The sequence below is a fragment of the Pipistrellus kuhlii genome, unplaced genomic scaffold (assembly GCF_014108245.1).
Source record: "Pipistrellus kuhlii isolate mPipKuh1 unplaced genomic scaffold, mPipKuh1.p scaffold_m20_p_14, whole genome shotgun sequence".
In the NCBI taxonomy this organism is placed as follows: Eukaryota; Metazoa; Chordata; class Mammalia; order Chiroptera; family Vespertilionidae; genus Pipistrellus; species Pipistrellus kuhlii.
This window is the reverse complement of record NW_023425449.1, coordinates 25698642-25716024: the sequence shown is the minus strand read 5'-3', so window position 1 is coordinate 25716024 and position 17383 is coordinate 25698642. Positions and strand designations below refer to the sequence as shown.

General features: G+C 41.5%; 1 protein-coding gene across 4 annotated transcripts in view; it reads right to left on the bottom strand.

The window, feature by feature from the left end:
* Window positions 1-17383, bottom strand: part of FAM110B (family with sequence similarity 110 member B) — a 122308-nt gene that overhangs the window by 37499 nt on the left and 67426 nt on the right. For all 4 annotated transcript variants that reach the window (XM_045581428.1, XM_045581427.1, XM_036436970.2 and 1 more), the window contains one exon: window positions 15722-15807. The gene's annotated coding sequence lies outside the window, so the exon portion shown is untranslated. The remainder of the gene's footprint in view (window positions 1-15721; window positions 15808-17383) is intronic.

Below are 17383 nucleotides of genomic sequence, written 5' to 3'. Positions count from 1 at the left end.
TAAATATATATATATATATATATATATATATATATATATATATATATATATATATATATATATTTTTTTTTTTTTTTCTTTATTGATTTCAGAGAAGAAGAAAGAGGGAGAGAGACATAGAAGCATCAATGATGAGAAGAATCATTGATTGGCTGCCTCCTGCAGTCCTCCTACTGGAGATCGAGCCCACAACCCAGGCATGTGCCCTTAGCCAGAATCGAACTCAGAACTCTTTGGTCCGCAGATCAACTGAGCCATATTGGATAGGGCAGCCAATTCCCTTTTGAAGTATCCATTTTTATAAAATATCTCAAGTTATCACATTGCAACAAGGAAGCAACATGAAGCAACATGACTACATGTTTTTCCCTTTGTGAGTGAACCGAATAACAGATGTGCAGTGACCCATCCCTGATGGACCCTGCATGAAGTGACCTGATTGATTGTCCATCATGATAAGCATCTGCTATTTACAGAGTGATCTGTGGATGGAAGAGTTAGCGACGCAGTGTGCACTCTATGCAATTACAGTTAATGTACTATGGGAACTGAAATTTAAGCTGTGGTGTTGACAACTGGGTTTATTTAGCTAACAACATGTAATCAAAATTCATGCCGACTGGAACCATGTAAGAGCAAAGAGAAATAATTGGGCAGAATTCAAATCTGCTAGAAACTTTTGCTCTAACTCTGTGGGCTGCAATGGAGTATTTCATATTTTTTCATGCTGCACCAACAACCAGATTCCCAAGCTTTACTCAAACATTCAGAGTTGGAAAAGACATCTGAATACAGGAAAAATTAGACCTTCTGAAAAAGAACCCAGCCATTCTTTTTTTTATTGCTGTTAATCCTTATCTGAGGATATTTCCCCATTTATTTTTAGAGAGAGTGGAAGGGAGGTGGGGAGGGAGACCCTTCAGACTGTGTGCAGACGCTCTGTCCACTGAACCAAACCAGCTAGGGCTCAACCATCCTTTTTAATGCAATAAAAACTGGACCATCAAAACAATAACAAAATAACACTATATGCTGATTGCTTTATATCTATCGCCTCAGTTAATGCACACAACCCCAAGGAAACAGGCCCTGAAGTTAACTGGCTCACCAGCGTCACCACACGAGTAGGTAGCAAAACTGTGATAAAACCCAGGTGTATCCAGCTCCAGAACTTGTCCTCCAACTTTAGGTCCATGGATCCCAAAGCAATTTTAGAAAAATGGCAAAAATCTTTGCAAGAGTCCCTCCCCTCTAGAAAGGACAATGCCACCCAGAGCACCTAGTTCTACTGCTGTTTACAGCTCTCCTCTGCACCTTTAATAGTTACCCATCTGAAGGCCCGCTCATCTCCCAGGAAAGGCAAAGGAAGACATCTGTAGAGACTGATGGCAGAGAACCCACCACCGACTATGTGCCAATAATATCATGTGGCTGCTGCAAGTTACTCTGTTAAAACTCAACCTGTATTCCCAGAAGATAGACTGGTTTTCTCCATTAATAAAGTATTTTTTCCCCCTTAAAAAAATCACTGAGCCTTGTCAGTTGAGAATCTTTTTTGGAATATTATTTCAGACAATGTAATTTTATTTTGGTTGTATTCGCATAAAAAATTCAATTTCAAATATTTAAAGAGCATTAAAAAAGTAATAAAGTCTGATGATTTTTTTTGAAAATACATAACTATAATATAAAACTAAGGGATTTTAGTATAAAAACTGTGGGGAGTAATTATTTTAAAAGCAGATAAATATTGTCTTACCAACACAGAAGGCTGCAAGCAAATTATTGCAGTTCAATTTTAACACGTATGGTCAATTGTATATGATATAAAATATATCTGTAGTCATTCTTTCATTTAGTCTCATTCCACCCTCTAGCATTCCCCTTTTTGGGTACAAAGAAAATCATCCTTATGTAAAAAGACACATTTACATTTCATTTTTTATTTGTCATTTCAGTGGATGAGTTTCTACTTTGTCCAGGACCCAGCTCAAACTCAAGTGTCTGCCATCTTTTCTATTAGACTTACTCAAAATCCACTGCACACACTTCACCTTGTGAAAGTTCGGCTGCAATTCTTGACAACAGACCACTTGGAACTAAGTGCTCCTTTCTGACCACGTGATTCTGCATTACACTGTAAGAAACATCTTATCTAACCAATGTGCTTCTTAGGTTGAAAGATAAACTTTGAAATTGAAGTCTTAGGAAAACATCAAAGCATGAAACATAAGTATGCCAAGAAGCCGAGGTTAATGAGCTGGATATAGAATCAAGACCTCTCTGTCCTATTCTTCCATTCATTCATTTTGCAAATAGGAGTTACTGAGTGGGTTGAGTCCTAAGCACGGTGCCGGGTGCTGAGAAGTAAGACAAAACAGCAGCACAGGTCCAGCCTCTAACACGCTGCACTCCATCTGCGCAGGCAACCAGGCAAACAAAGGGGAAGTGTGATATGTCATCTGTTGGAATCATGATCAGAGCAGTAGGGCAACTTCGAATAAAGGCACTAAAAGAACAGTGTGGGGCTGTGGGAGGTGAAGAGAGGGGTTTTCTAGAAATGGGTTTCAAAGGACGAGAAGTTCATTTGAATCCTGATTCACATTCACAGTCCACAGGGTGCCAGGTGAGGAAACAGAATGTGCTGGACAAATAAAACTATCGATACTATGACTCATTTTTGCACCTTTGTATTTCCTGGAAGGGGCCAAAGTAGTGAAAAGGGTGGGATCTGGGGCATTGTGTCTGTATACTTTATAACCAAGGTTGGCTGATGTCTGGGAAGTGACATGAGTATTTGCTTATAGAAATATGTGCCATAATTTATGTATAGCATTAATTGAATCAACTGTATGAACTCCCTGCCTTCCCCACTTCCCCCCTTACAAAGTTTTACAATTTCAAGGAGTGAAACTTCTCAAGTGTCCTAGCAAAGGTTACTTGGCATATATGAAGTATCATTATTAGCAATATCAAATGTGACACTTTTCAGATGAGGAATCTATTTACAACTTGAATGCTTTTCTTGCAATAATTTTAGCCATTCAAAAGCTAGATATTAATTTCAGATTTATTTTTTAATACTAGCACAGAGTTAATGTTCCTGAAACTAGCCGGAGGGATTAGAAACTAGTGCGTGTGTTTCCATGGAAACAGACTGCCTTGCCTTGGAGAGATCATTTCATACATATCATATAACCCAGCAACCACACAGGAGAGAAGAGAAATCTGCATTTCTGGTTTTTATAATAGATTTACCCTCAATTTTGATTTTTGGTAGGATTTTCTTTTTTTTTATGAGAATGCAGATAGCATTCATGTTAGGAAGTTACCTAAGCTTAATTAAAGAAAAAAATTGAATTTATTGGGGTGACATTGGTTAATAAAATTATATAGGTTTCAGGGGTATAATTCTATAATATAGCATCTATATATTGTTCACCACCCCAAATCAACTCTCCTTCCATCACCATTTCTCTCCCTTTTTCCTTTTCTATCTCCCCCACCCCCTTCCCTCTGGTAACCACCATACTGTCCTGTGTCTAGCAGTTGTCACCTTTTCCACCCACCCCCCTTGAATTCTTTCTTCACTCTTTGGCTGTCAACGACCAGCAGGCATGTGCGCTGATGGACACGTGGTGGTGATCAAGTCACCCGAGGCTTTTGGCTTTCCCTTTCATTCATGCTGCGAATCACAGGATACCCAATTACAAAGTGGATCCTGAGAGGAGGGCTGAGCCAAAGGCTGAACATCGGCGTCACCCTTCAAGGGATGAAACTCAACAAGTGGCTGCTGTCCAGTTGGGGCTTCAGGAACACAGGCTGGACAGCCGAGTAGTGGCAGTGGACCAAGTGACCACGAGAAGGACCACGCAGAAAGCATGGACCAGCGAGGCTTATCCCCCAACTAGAAACAAGTGCAGTAGATGCCCCAAACCTGAAGCTGGGCGGTTGCAAACCCCTAAATTAGGACGCCATCCTTGGGGCTAGTTTTTTGTTTTTTTGCTTGTTTATATATATATATATATATATATATATATATATATATATATATATAAATTATATATATTATTGATTTTTTTATAGAGAAGAAGAGAGAGGGATAGAGAGTTAGAAACATCAATGAGAGAGAATTATCGATCAGCTGCCTCTTGCACACCTCCCATTGGGGATGTACCCACAACCAAGGTACATGCTCTTGACCAGAATCGAACCCGGGACCTTTCAGTCCAAAGGCTAACGCTCTATCCATTGAGCCAAATCGGTTTTGGCTATTTTTAAAGAAAATGTTTTCATCTTCCTGTGCCTCAAGTATAAGTCTGGCTGGAGAGATGAGCATGTTCACCTTTTGGAGTGGCACTTACTTTTGGCCACTGCAGAGCTGAGTGACCACCTAAGGGGCAGAATTTACTGGGAGGGCCCTTGAATAGGAGAGTGAAGGCCCAGCCAAAACCGCAGTGCACAGGGACCCCAAGCAGCAAGCAGCCCCACAGGGCTGGGACTCAGGGGCTTCGGTTTCCCCATCTGAACCAAGAGCAAGTGAGAATGAAGTGAGAAAAGCTGCGGAGAGCTCACCATGGGGAAAAGTGCACAGCCTCGCAAGCATCCAATGAATGTCAGCTGCTGTCATTATTCTGGTTTGTGTTATTATTATAGTATTGTTAATACTGAAAACTAGGCACTGTCCTCTACTGGGCCTTGTGAGGTAAAACTCAAGTCAATCTTTATAAAGGATGAGAGAAAAGGACTGAGATCTTGAAAGAAACTCTCACAAAAGTGCACAGACACTTTAGCTTGATTTTGAATAAAACTAGTGAACTGTAGATAAGCTACCGAATCTTGCTCATGGAGGACCCGTTTGGGGACGAGAGCACGAGATCACACTTCAGATGCAAAATGAAGAACATTTTTTAAAAGATGCCATTAATGGCGAAAAAAATGTTTTTAAGGTAAAAATTGGTTTCAGTGGTATTTTACTTCTATGAAAATGTTTTCTTCTAAAAGGTGACCTCGTGACCTGAAAATAAACAGGGGCTGTGTGAATGAACCCTTGTGATGAATAACTTTAACTTAGAAGTAAAACTTCTCATCGATGCCTCCATATAACATCTGTCCCTCAACTTTTCTGTACTGTATCATTACAACGCTAGAATGTTTATGCTCTTTCTGCCAGTGAGTTTCTTTTCCAATTGTCATAATTATGTTGGCCGTGATCCAGTTAGCACACCAAGTAGAATAACCTCAAAGTAAAAAATCATGGGCGCCAATCAGAAACAATTACCAGGGAAAGATATGTACTTTGGATAGTGGAATAATGGCTTTAAGCTCAGATTTGATTTTTGTGTGTATAGAGCAATAAAATAAAACAAAACATAAAGTAAATTAAACCACAAAACTAAACTACTGTGAATCTAAGGCCCCTTGCTTTAAGCTCCACAACAGAGGAAAGCGACAGTCAAGTATAAGCACTAGACATCAAAATACATCCCAAATGCAAAGGATAAATTTGAGAGCGCTAATTTTCTCTGAACTGTTGAAATTATAGCTTAGCCACAGATGACCTTCAAGCGGTGACTTTATGATCCTTGTACACTGAAGGTGACCCATTGACGCCAATAATGCACAAAGGCAGAATCTGATGGGCGGTATTAAGGCCATGTAATTGATATGAAATAAAACCATTCATCTGCGAAGGTTTTTAGTTTAGCTTCTCCCTGCCCTTTGCTGGACAATTTAATCCTCATCCTAAACTTGAAAGCTTCACTGCAGAGTTTCCACCACTATTAAAGGAATATTCATGGCACAGGCTCTGAGCCTGTCAAAGGCAGTATTTATGCACATGAGGCCATAAAACTGCTGTAACAAGGAAAAACGCTGCAGATTTACAAGAGGAGATGTTTACAAGGCAGCGAGTTGATGGGCATGGGTTTCACCTTGTGAGACCTCGGAGCAAAATGTCAGTATAAAAAGCAGAAACCTCTGTCCTTGATGGTGTTTGGACAAAGGAGCGCTTCTCCTTGGAATGTGGTCGTAACTCCCATACCCTCTTGCTCTTCCCCTAGGATGGGTTGCTCCCAAGATGAGGATAGGACTCTGACACGGTACTCAGTGTTCCTAGAATTTTCACCCACATTCTAGTGCACACATTCTAGTGCACACATTCAAGTGACCTTTCTGAAGTTTGGGAAATGAGGGTGGAGATGGAGGAGGGCATAGAGGGGATAATTGATGATGGGGGGGGGGGGAATAAATCAATAAATAAGATTTAAAAAATAAAGGTTGGGCAATGAGAGAAGTATTATTTGGCTCATTAAGCTGAGTGTTTATATTCATAATATCCCATAAACAGAAGCATATACAATCCCTTTACTCAAATCTCTCCCAAGAATAAAGACACTGTATTATGGAAAGATATATTTCACTGAACTCAGAATTTAACCACAAAAGAGGAGCCATTCTGTCAGGAATGTCATTTTGTTGTGGGAGTTCTAAACTGGATATGTGACTTAAAAATACATGGCTCTGGTGGAACTGGAAATTCAACTCAGTAAAATCATGACATCTACGGAGAGACTGGGCAAGTGGGAAAATTGTTTTATACAGACTCACTCAATATATGCGTGCAAGTCATAAAATGAGATTTGATGAAAAAAAAGAAAAGTTGTGATGTATGTGTCCTTTAAAATTGTGAAATTATTTATAATCCCAGGATAATAGGTGTAAAATAAGTACATTTTTTAAAATATCTTGTGCAATGATTAAAATAGGTACCATAATAAAACATACTTTTCCATTTAATTTCATTTTAGCCAGCATTTACTGGGCCCTGCCTATGAGCCTGGTGCTATTCTGCCATGAGGGATACAACAGTGACTGGAAAGGCTGCTCTGCCCTGGGAATCAGACGAGAGAGCAAGAGATACCACCTGGATTGAAGGGGCTGTTTCAGTGCAGGGATGACTGGACGTGGGGGACTATGGCACCACCACAGAGCCGCATGTGTGTGTATGTCACAGAGCCCCAGAGTTAAATGAAGCCATTCTAGAAGCAATGACCTCTGGGATGGCCTGGAAACAGTACAAGCCTGAGCCCAACGGCACAGAGGGCCTGGTATTCACAGGGACTGTGGGTCCATTGACCATCCTAGAGGAAAACCCTGTGTGTGTATGGGAGGGGTGGGGGTGGGGAGCGGGGAGAGAAGAAACAGTAGAGGTAGACAGACTTTGTTGTGGTCAATCTTTTATCCAAGTGAAGGGGCCTGAAACTGACCTTCTAAGTGATGGGAGCCATGAAATGGTGGGGAACAGGGAGCAAATGGATACTGTCCATTGCTAGTGTGCTGAACCGATCTGAGGGGCCAAACCCCAGAGAAAGTGGGACCAGGGTCTTAACTGGGTATTTGGTATTGAGCGAAGGAATAGGGACTTTCACTTCTAGGGAAGTCTCTTGGCCTTCCCCAACAAGTCTATTTCTGGGGAGCTGCAAATTAATTTTGTAACCCAAATCATATTTCCTCATTGACGATGTACTCATGTTTATATTAATTCCATTGATTTTTTTTAATTGGCACAGGCCCCTAAAGGATAGAACTTAGAATGCAATAAGTACCTTGATGTTCAGTAGTCTTCAAAGTATTTTTAGCTTCAGAAGCTTCCCCGAAGTGAAGGCTTTGTGGAATATCATCAGTACCTAAAATAGACAGGTGCAGAGTGATTTGGGCTGGAGCAGGGCCTCACATCTCAAGGCCCCATCAGCCTTGAAACCTCCTAGTCAAGTACCTCAGGGAACAGAGAGTTTGAAAGCCACTGCTGAAGCTGAATTCCTTCCTTCTACTCACGAGCAAGTGAGGAGCTGGTCCCTGGCAGAGGTGTCGTTTTCGAGTTGTGATGTAGAAGGAGGCAGAGGGGCTTGTGGTCTGGCTTTTCCAGTTGGGAACCACGAAATTTTGAGAAGGCATGCTTCTCCTTTGCTTTTGTTGTCTCATCTATAAAACCCAGACAATAGTTCCTCTTACCCATCAAAACTATTGAAATGCAAGTTCTTTGTAAAATGTGTTAGTTCAGTGGTTGGCAGACTGCGGCTCGCGAGTTTGCCGCTCTGTTGACAAATGAGTTTGCGGACTACTGACCTAGACTCTCCATTCCAATAATTACAGGCTGTTATCGTTCCTTGTAATTAAACCCCTATCCCAGTGGTCAGCAAACTCATTAGTCAACTGAGCCACAGTTTGCCAACCACTGTGTTAGTTTATGAAAGAAAGAAAGTAAGAAAGTAAGTAAGAAAAAGAAAAAGAAAGAAAAGCAAATTGCTGCTGCTGTATCAGTGCCTCAAATCAGAGAAGTGGGAGCAAACCAGAGACCTGGGTCCCTGATGCCAGGGGAGCCATCCAAGGGCCAGCGCTGAGGACTGAGATGATGTACAGCACTGGTCTCTGCAGCCACGATGATCAACAAACCCCAAGTGATTGCTTGGTTGGCACCTGCAGCAAATTATTTCGTTCTGAGAAACCTTTTGTACCTCTGATCTGCCAAGAGACTATGGTTCCTAAATACAGAGAAAACAATTATCTCAAAAGTCTGAGAAACACCTGGCACACAAAACCATCACACTCGACGCACGCTGGCAACTTGTGTGAGGAAGCTGGATCGGAGCCAATCAGACAAACTCGGGCTCCAATCTTGCCCCAGGATTCCCTGCTTTGTGCTGACAATGACCTGTCCTGAGAGCTGTGGGAGATGATCCACATAAAGGACTTGGCATCACCGCTGGTCCCCGGATGCGCCCAATAAATGCTCAGCACAACACCAGCCTCCAGTCTTCTGCTTGAGCAACCTGTCATGTAAGTCATCACATCCTGGAGCTACCTGCCCACTGACATCCCGTCTCCACTGGGAAACACGCCAGACGGAAATGCACTCTGAGCATCAGCACCCACTGCTGACCAGGGAGGAGGCTGGAGACTGAAGAAGGCAATTTGTGAAGGATTCTGCACATTGCAACAAGAATGCACAGGTTTCACCAAAACCAGTGTTGCTCAGTGGATAGAGTGTTGGCCTGCAGACTGAAAGGCCCCAGGTTCGATTCCGGTCAAGGGCATGTACCTGGGTTGCAGGCACATCCCCAGTAGGAGGTGTGCAAGAGGTAGCTGATCGATGATTCTCTCTCATTGATGTTTCTAACTTTCTATCCCTCTATTTTCCTCTCTGTAAAAAATCAATAAAATAAAATAAAATAAAAAAGAATGGGCAGATTTCAAACAGAAGTGGCACTCCCTACAAAATACCCTAAGAAGCACACAGTGGTCTCACTTCCGAAGGAGGCAACGTGTCAATGAAGTGGCCAATAAAGTGATAAAAACTGCATATTACTTTTAAAATATAAAAACACTTCAGAGAGCACTTCAAAACCATGTCTCAATAGTCTGAAAAGATATCAATTGGGTGCAAATGTCTAATATATAAAGTGCTGTGAGACACAGTTGTATTTAAGATTAGTAAGGTACACTGCAAACATATACTATGTCAAGTACCATAATAAGATCCCATGAGAAACCCTAAAATGTTGCAGATCTGGCTTAAAATGTCTCAAGGGATCTCTCAATTTTCTGCTTCTGAATGGGAAAATTTTAAAAATATATTTTATTGATTTTTTATGGGAGGAAATGGGAGGGATAGAGAGTTAGAAACATCAATGAGAGAGAAACATCAATCAGCTGCCTCCTGCATGCCTTCCACTGGGGATGTGCCTACAACCAAGGTACATACTCTTGACCAGAATTGAACCTGGGACCCTTCCATCTGCAGGCCTACTCTCTATCCACTGAGCCAAACTGGTTAGGGCTGAATGGAAAATTTAAAATCACAACCTACTATATCACTTTTCTTAGTGTCTCAATCGATTGCTTAGTGAGCAAAGGATGTTAACAGTAAGAGAGAGAGATGCTCTCAAAGGCTCTAAATGATGCAATTTACTCAGACCTCCCAGTCCTGGAGACTCCTCCCCTCAGAAGTGCTGAAGGTCCAGTTAGGACAATTATCACTGCACACAGCTGTTGGACTCCAGGGCAGTGGGCAATGCCACATGGGTAGGCAGGCAGCACTCAAGGCAGGCAGTGAGGAGTAACAGCTATAGAAAAGCAGAATGCAGCACATTACATAATGGAGACAAGTCCTTGGCGGGTTCAAAGTAGAGAAAAAATATATATCTAGTGTATGCTTCTGGGGAGAAAGTAAGCATCAGTCTTAAAATGCTTTCTAAATTCATGTGCCAGGTACACTTCAGGGCAATGCATTATCCTCTCTAAAAGATGCCAGTTTCCTGAAGTGAAACGTTTTTCAGGCTCAGGTTCAAGAAACGTATGCATCATCCTGGTTTACGACAAGCCAATGGTCAAATGTGTAAATGAAATCTATAAAGGAATTAGCTTTCCAGCATTTTCTTGTACTCATGACCAAGAGATGAAAGAAGGGGCTGTCTTTTCCTTACAAGTACAAGATAAAATGTGGAGCCACAAATAAAACCAGGAGAATAAGAGAAAACGAAGCTCTGCTTTTTCTCCTAATTTTGCCATCTGCTGCCAGGTTTAGAGCAAAGATGCAGAGCCTGAGATGCAGAGATGGCAGTGGGCTGGGGAAGAGAGTCATGAATCCATATGCCCAGCCTCTGCAGGCCTCCTATGACCAGGGATGACCATGCTGACATACCCTGTAAGGTAGTGTCCTTACACTGGGAGGGGATCCTGGGAAAACAGAAAGTGAGAGCTATTCCATGGATTCTGCTTAGAATCTAATGCTACTGGGTGGAAATATTTACCATATTTCTCCTAGCAATGGTGCTATGAAAACTCCACTGGCGCCTGAGAGGAACTTCTTGGGAAGTAATCCATGAACAGGTGAAGAGTGGCACTTCATCACCCTCTCTTCACCTGGGAGAGGGAGGCTGGTAGGTATTCAGGGTGTTAAGCTTACCAGCAAGAAGTCATGATTGAAAAAAACAAACTTGAGATCCATTTTTTTCCTTCTAACTGGATAGAACGAAAGCATGAGAATCTTGTATCATTTAAAACTCTGACACTATTTATAGGCTAATTGTCATTTCAGTGATGCTTCAAAATAGTTTTATCATCTATTTTTTTAAATATATATATATTTTGATTCATTTCAGAGAGGAAGGGAGATGGAGAGAGAAAGATAGAAACATCAATGATGAGAGAGAATCATTGATTGGCTGCCTCCTGCACGCTCCCTACTGAGGATTGAGTCCACAACCAAGGCATGTGCCCTTGATAGGAATTGAATCTGGGACCCTTCAGTCTGAAGGCCGATGCTCTATCCACCAAGCCAAATCGGCTAGGACAGTTATTTTATCTCTTGCATGAGGTGCATATCAGCAATACATTCCACTACCTTCTTTTCTCCTCCATAGGAGATGGGAAGGTCAGCCAGCCAGGTCTTGGTCACAAGCACCCTTCCAAAGGAGTCTTGACCCTCAGGAAAAACAGGCTGCACACTTCTCAGAATATACAGAAAAGACCCCTGGCATTCACTGACCCCCCTATGGCCTATTAGAAAAGACCAAAGCTTTGACTGCAGAGTTCAGTAGTGGAACATTTCCTCTGCTGTAGAATGAACTATTGCTGAATTAGCCACACTACTCTTATGCAAAATCAGACTTCAGTGCTGCCTAAAACCCATCACCTTCTTGGACTTCACATTTTCTTCACTTCCAACTCCAGGACAAATATATAGTTGTCCCTCTAAAGTTGTTATCTCTTCACAGCAATGACTGAGAATGTTACTTAGGAGCAGGAAACATTTCTTATCCCCAGTGGACCCCAAGTGCATGAGGCACCAAATCCACATTTGTTATGGAAACAATGAATGGTTTACACGTAGAGCATGACACTTGTGAGTGTGAACAGCAGACGGCTGCACTCACTCCCTATTCTGCATCAGCCCTGATGCGTGGTCCTGTGAGATGGTACCTCCTCCAAAGTGAAGGATATGGCAATTACTGAATTTAGGCCAATCATAACTAATTGAGTTGTTGAATGTGAAATGCATGAATTTCTAGGGAACACTCAGTTTGAGCTAAAAAACAAAACAAAACAAAACAAAAAAACAACAGAATTATATCTAAGCAGGATTTTGTAAACAAATCCCTATTTTAAATGCAGTTGAGAAGTCCAGACTTAAAGGGCCTTTGATAAAGCTAATTATGCCTTGATTACTCCCTACTTTGATTAGTTTAACATTTAGGATAGAGATAGAGAAACATCAATGTGAGAGAGAAACATTGATCGGTTGCCTCTCATACATGCCCCAACCTGGCATCAACCTGCAATCCAGGTATGTGTCCTGACTGGGAATTGAACCACAACATTTTGGTGCATGGGCCAAGGTTCCACCCAACTGAGCTATCCTAGAGGCAGGCAGACCAGCATATAGCTTAGTCATGAGTGGTTGATTAAGGGACAGCAATGCAAATGCACAATGGATGAGGAAAAGTCAGCAGGGCTTGATGCCTGATTGGGCCTACGTGGTCCAGCACCAGGAGTTACTTACTCACCAGGGCTCCCTTCCAGAGGAAGGGCCTTCTCACTGACTATGATGGTGAAAACTGTCTCTCTTTGACCAGAGATAATGCTTAGCAGCTCTGTTTTCAATGTGTCCTATCAAGAATTAGACCCATAACACTCAAGTACAAGTAAGACATACATTTTAGCACAATGACAGACCAAGAAAGATATGTAAAGCTATAAGAGGAGGTATGCCCAAACACTACCCCAAAACAGAGACCACTTTCAATCTAAGTTTCTTCATGTGTTTGGGTGGCTATAACAAAATACCACAGACTGGGCGGCTCCTAAACATGAACATTTATTTCTCACAATTCTGGAGGTTGGCAATCCAAGGTCAAGGTGCCAGCACGGTGTGTTCTGATGTTGGCCTTCTTCTGGGTTGTTAATTTCTCACTGTGTCCTCATTGGACAGACAGGGCTATGGACCTCTCTGAGCCTCTCTGATAAAGGCACTAACCACTTCCCAGAGGTCCCACCTCTTAATGCCATCACATTGAGTAGTAGGATTTCAACAGATGACTTGGCAGGGGACACGAATATTCCGCCCACAGCACTGTGGAAGAGTGCAATAATTGCACAGGCTGTTAAAGAGACAGACCAGAGAGGAGAGGACACTCTAATGCTCACTGATCACACAGTCCTGATGGACTTCACATCTCTCTGAACTTCTGACGAGCCAGAACACAGGAACACTTTCTCAATCCACACCTACTAATAAGAACAGACACTTAACAGGATGGAGAATAAAGTATGGAAGCACTGACAGTCTAGCACTTCTCCTGGCATTTAACTGAAATCACTCTGTATCTCTAATGTGTGTGCTGTTATGGTCTCCATCTCTCATTCCTTAACTTTTTGTTCTCTTCCCTTCTTTAATTAATTGAAGACTTTCTGTGGATTCTAGAATATTCCACCAGAGATCCATGTTTCCTTGTCATTTTCTCATTCTGCCTTCTCCACTGCACAGCTTCCCCAACCAACTTTCCCATTCCATTTGTGACCCATCATCACACGAAAGTAAACTGGTCTGAAAGGTCTGGTAAAGGTTTGATAGAATAGCCTTGGGAGACTTGGGTTTTATACCCAGCACATGTGTTGCCATTGGCTCCCTTTTGGTATGAGGTTTAACTCTTTAATTCTGGCATCCTCATCTACTCAATGAAGATTCCAATACCTGCTCTGGAGGGCAAGCAGAGACTGTGATGAAACACACGGCACCTCCAGCACCTTCTCCGAGAACAGACTTTCCACAGATAATGTTTCTGCTGATCTTTGTAGGAAAGCTATGATGACACTGACAATGGACTGATTTATATTTGCAATAGTCATGTGTAACTTTTAAAAAATTAGGTGCACATAGTAATTTACAGAATTTGTCTTTCACTTGATTAAATATGCCAAATAAATTGATAATTTAACAATTTAATTGTAATCAATAGTGATCTCTTGAACTTCATAATAAATATATGTTAAATCTTCTAAAACAGAACTACACTTTCCATGTGAATATAAGAGTGTTTTATTTCAGAGAGGGGAACAGCCCTATGTCTATACTTTCAGCAGCCTACTGAATTCTTATAAATACTAGTAAGCAGAATAAAACAACTAAAATCCTAGCTACTTTTTTTCTGGAGAATGTCCCCTTCTCTCTCTCTCTCTCTCTCTCTCTCTCTCTCTCTCTCTCTCTCTCTCTCTCTCTCTCTTTTTAAAGCAGCAACACAAGGTCAAGAGCTTGGCTCTGTTCGACTATCTGCTTGGGTCTCATTACTGTGGCTGGCTCTCCCTGGCTCCCAAGGACACCTTGCTCAAGGTCAGCTGAGACGGCTTTGGAGGAGCCACACCTGACTGTCCTGGTGGAACCTGAGCCCTGAGTCATTCACTTGGCAAAGAGCTGATCTAGGAAAAGGCAAAACTCAGAGAGATTCTGGCGTGAAAGACAGATGAGTCATGGACAAGGAACAAATCACTCTCGATGGAGGACCAACTTTAGGGAACACTGAAATGGAGAAAATTAGCACTTATTTTTGGTCAGGACCATTTAACACACACACACACACACACACACACACACACACAAACACACACACACAAATAAATAAATAAATATCTGCAAAAGTTTGTTTATGCTCCCAGCAATTTCTCAAGTATCTACCACTCATGCTATAAAAGAACAAAAAATCCCTCCCAGGGAAGTTGTGAAAAAGAAAACTTTCCAATAGGAACTATCAATTACTTGAGTTTGATAAAGATAAGGAGAAACTAAAACCAAAGGGAACATTATAACCTGAAATTCCAATCACATTAATAATGGATAGAAATTGGTATTGTATTCCTTTAAAGATGACTTACACATACATACATACCTTACACAGGAGGTTTTATATTTTAAGTTCAAAAAGTTTGACTGAAAGACTACTACAAGGTCATTTTATGCCTTCATTTTCTTTTTATTTTATTTATTAATTTTTTAACATGGTACCACTTTTAAGAAAGATTTGTCCTTGTATTTTAAGAACAAATCATAAATACATGAGTTGAGGAGTAGTGAAAGAAGTTGATGACAATATAATACACATATCTTTATAAGATCCCAGATTTAATGAACTTTAAATGAAAAAAAAAAAAAATGGCCCAAAATAGTGGAAAACATTTGGCCAATAAGACAAAAAATATTCTTTTCACAATATTTTTTAAAGCACTAAATGTTCCTATCTTATTCATGGGGAAACTGATATAAAACCAACTTCAAGTAACTTGTACACAATGATCTATTCAAGAATTAGATGTAGGGGCCAGCATTTAGTGTGGATAACCCAGGTGACATTATGTTAATGAATCACATGTTTAAACCCTTTTTAATCTTCCTAGAGCAGGACCTAGCTAAATAATGATACTGACAAAGCTCAAGACAGCTATGCCTGCGAAGGGAACGGACTGTCTCCTCCAGATAGTTCCTCTGGGAGGGAGGAAGGAGGGGCCTCCACTTCTGGAATGTCTATGTGTGTCAGGCACTTCCAGAACTATGCCATGTAACCTTCCCCAAACCCTGACTAGCTTGCTGTTATTTTTATAATGACACAGGTTTTCAGAGAAAATCAATAACTTCTGCTGAGAATGGGTCAAAGCAAAGCAATATACTTACTTGAAAGGAATGAGTACTTCAGGGATGGTAGGCAGAAGTCACGGGAATCCTTCCTTTCTTAAAGTACTTCCTGCAGCAGGAAGTATCTGAAATTAGAGAAATAAAAGACTGCCATTATTGTTTTATTTGACAGAAGTAGGCAGTCTATTAAATATATATGGCAACAGAAAATGATAATTCTTTTAAAAGTCTATCAGTAAGTTTTAAAATACAAATAACAAACATAAAGGTAAACCAAAATGTGTTAGTTTTTATAAACTTCATTTAAAACCAAGTGTTTTTGCTTCCTTCAACTGTGTTTTTTTAAAAAAATTCTCACCAAAGGATATGGTTTTCATTGATTCTAGAGAGAGAGGAAGGGAGAGGGAGAGAGAAAAACATTAGTGTGAGAGAGCAACATTGATTGGTTGCATCATGGACATGCCCCAACTGGGGACCGAACCTGAGACGGTTCAGTAGTACACAGGGCAAAACTCAACCACTGCACACCCCAGCCAGGGCTCAGCTGTATTTTTTTTAAGGAGACATTCAACCTTAGACAGCAATCATACAGAAAGGAGAATATAAACAGCCAGTTGTGAGAAGTCATTTAAACAAAGGTCTCCAGGACTTCATCTCATTTCTGGAACCGAGTCAATCCACCCAAGGTTGATAGATAGGGTGATAAGAGTTTCAAAGGGTCTTAGAGCCCATGTGGTACACAACCCCCACTTCAGACCAGGAACCAGAGGCCCACTCAGGAACCAAGTTCTATTCTAGGCTCTGGGGGTTAAGACCAAAATCTCTGACCTCTGAGTCTATACTCCAGAAAGAGGAGACTAAATATAATAGATACTATCTCAGAATGTCCCACTGGGCTGGAAGGTGGAGACATCTGAGCAAAATCCTGAAGGCAGTGAGGACATGAACCATGGCACTATTGAGGGAAGCAGTTTCTTGGCAGAGGAGGGCAGCCAGGGCCCCAAGGAGGGACACAAGAGTGGCAGCTAAGTCAGTGTTAATGGATAAACCAACCAACGGAAAGCAGGTGACAGGAAGCTAGTGAAGGTTAGAACCTTGGGGAATATCTACTTAAAAGGTGGTAGGAGCCCTAGCTAGTTGGGCTTATGGATAGAAGGTTGGCCTGCAGACTGAAGGGTCCCAAATTTGATTCGGGTTCAAAGCATGTGCGAGAGGCAACCACTTGATGTGTCTCTCTCACATCAATGTTTTTCTCTCTCTGTCTCGCCCCTTCCCTTCTATTATCTCTGAACATCAATGGAAAAATATCCTCAGGTGAGGGTGAGGATTAACACACACAAAAGGTGGGTAGGACAGGAGACTGGGAAGGAGCAATCAGAGACAGGGGACACAAGAGGAAGGTCATCAGGGTTGGAGAGCTGCTGCCTTTGACAATCAGCTCTGAGGACACTCCCCACTTAGGGAGTAATGGCTGGGGAAGGACGGCTTGTGGAAAAGGAAGTGTGGAAGCCTGACCAGGGCAAAACACTACAGCATTAGGAGGAATTTCTGACTGCATGCCCTGCAGCATTGAAAATCTATTTTCATGTACACATTTTACCTGTGACCCTGAGAGTGGACTTGCCTCCCAAATTTGACAAGATTTAAATTTGTCCAAATTCAATTAAGTGTATAAGAAAAGCAAAAGGCCTTAATCATAGT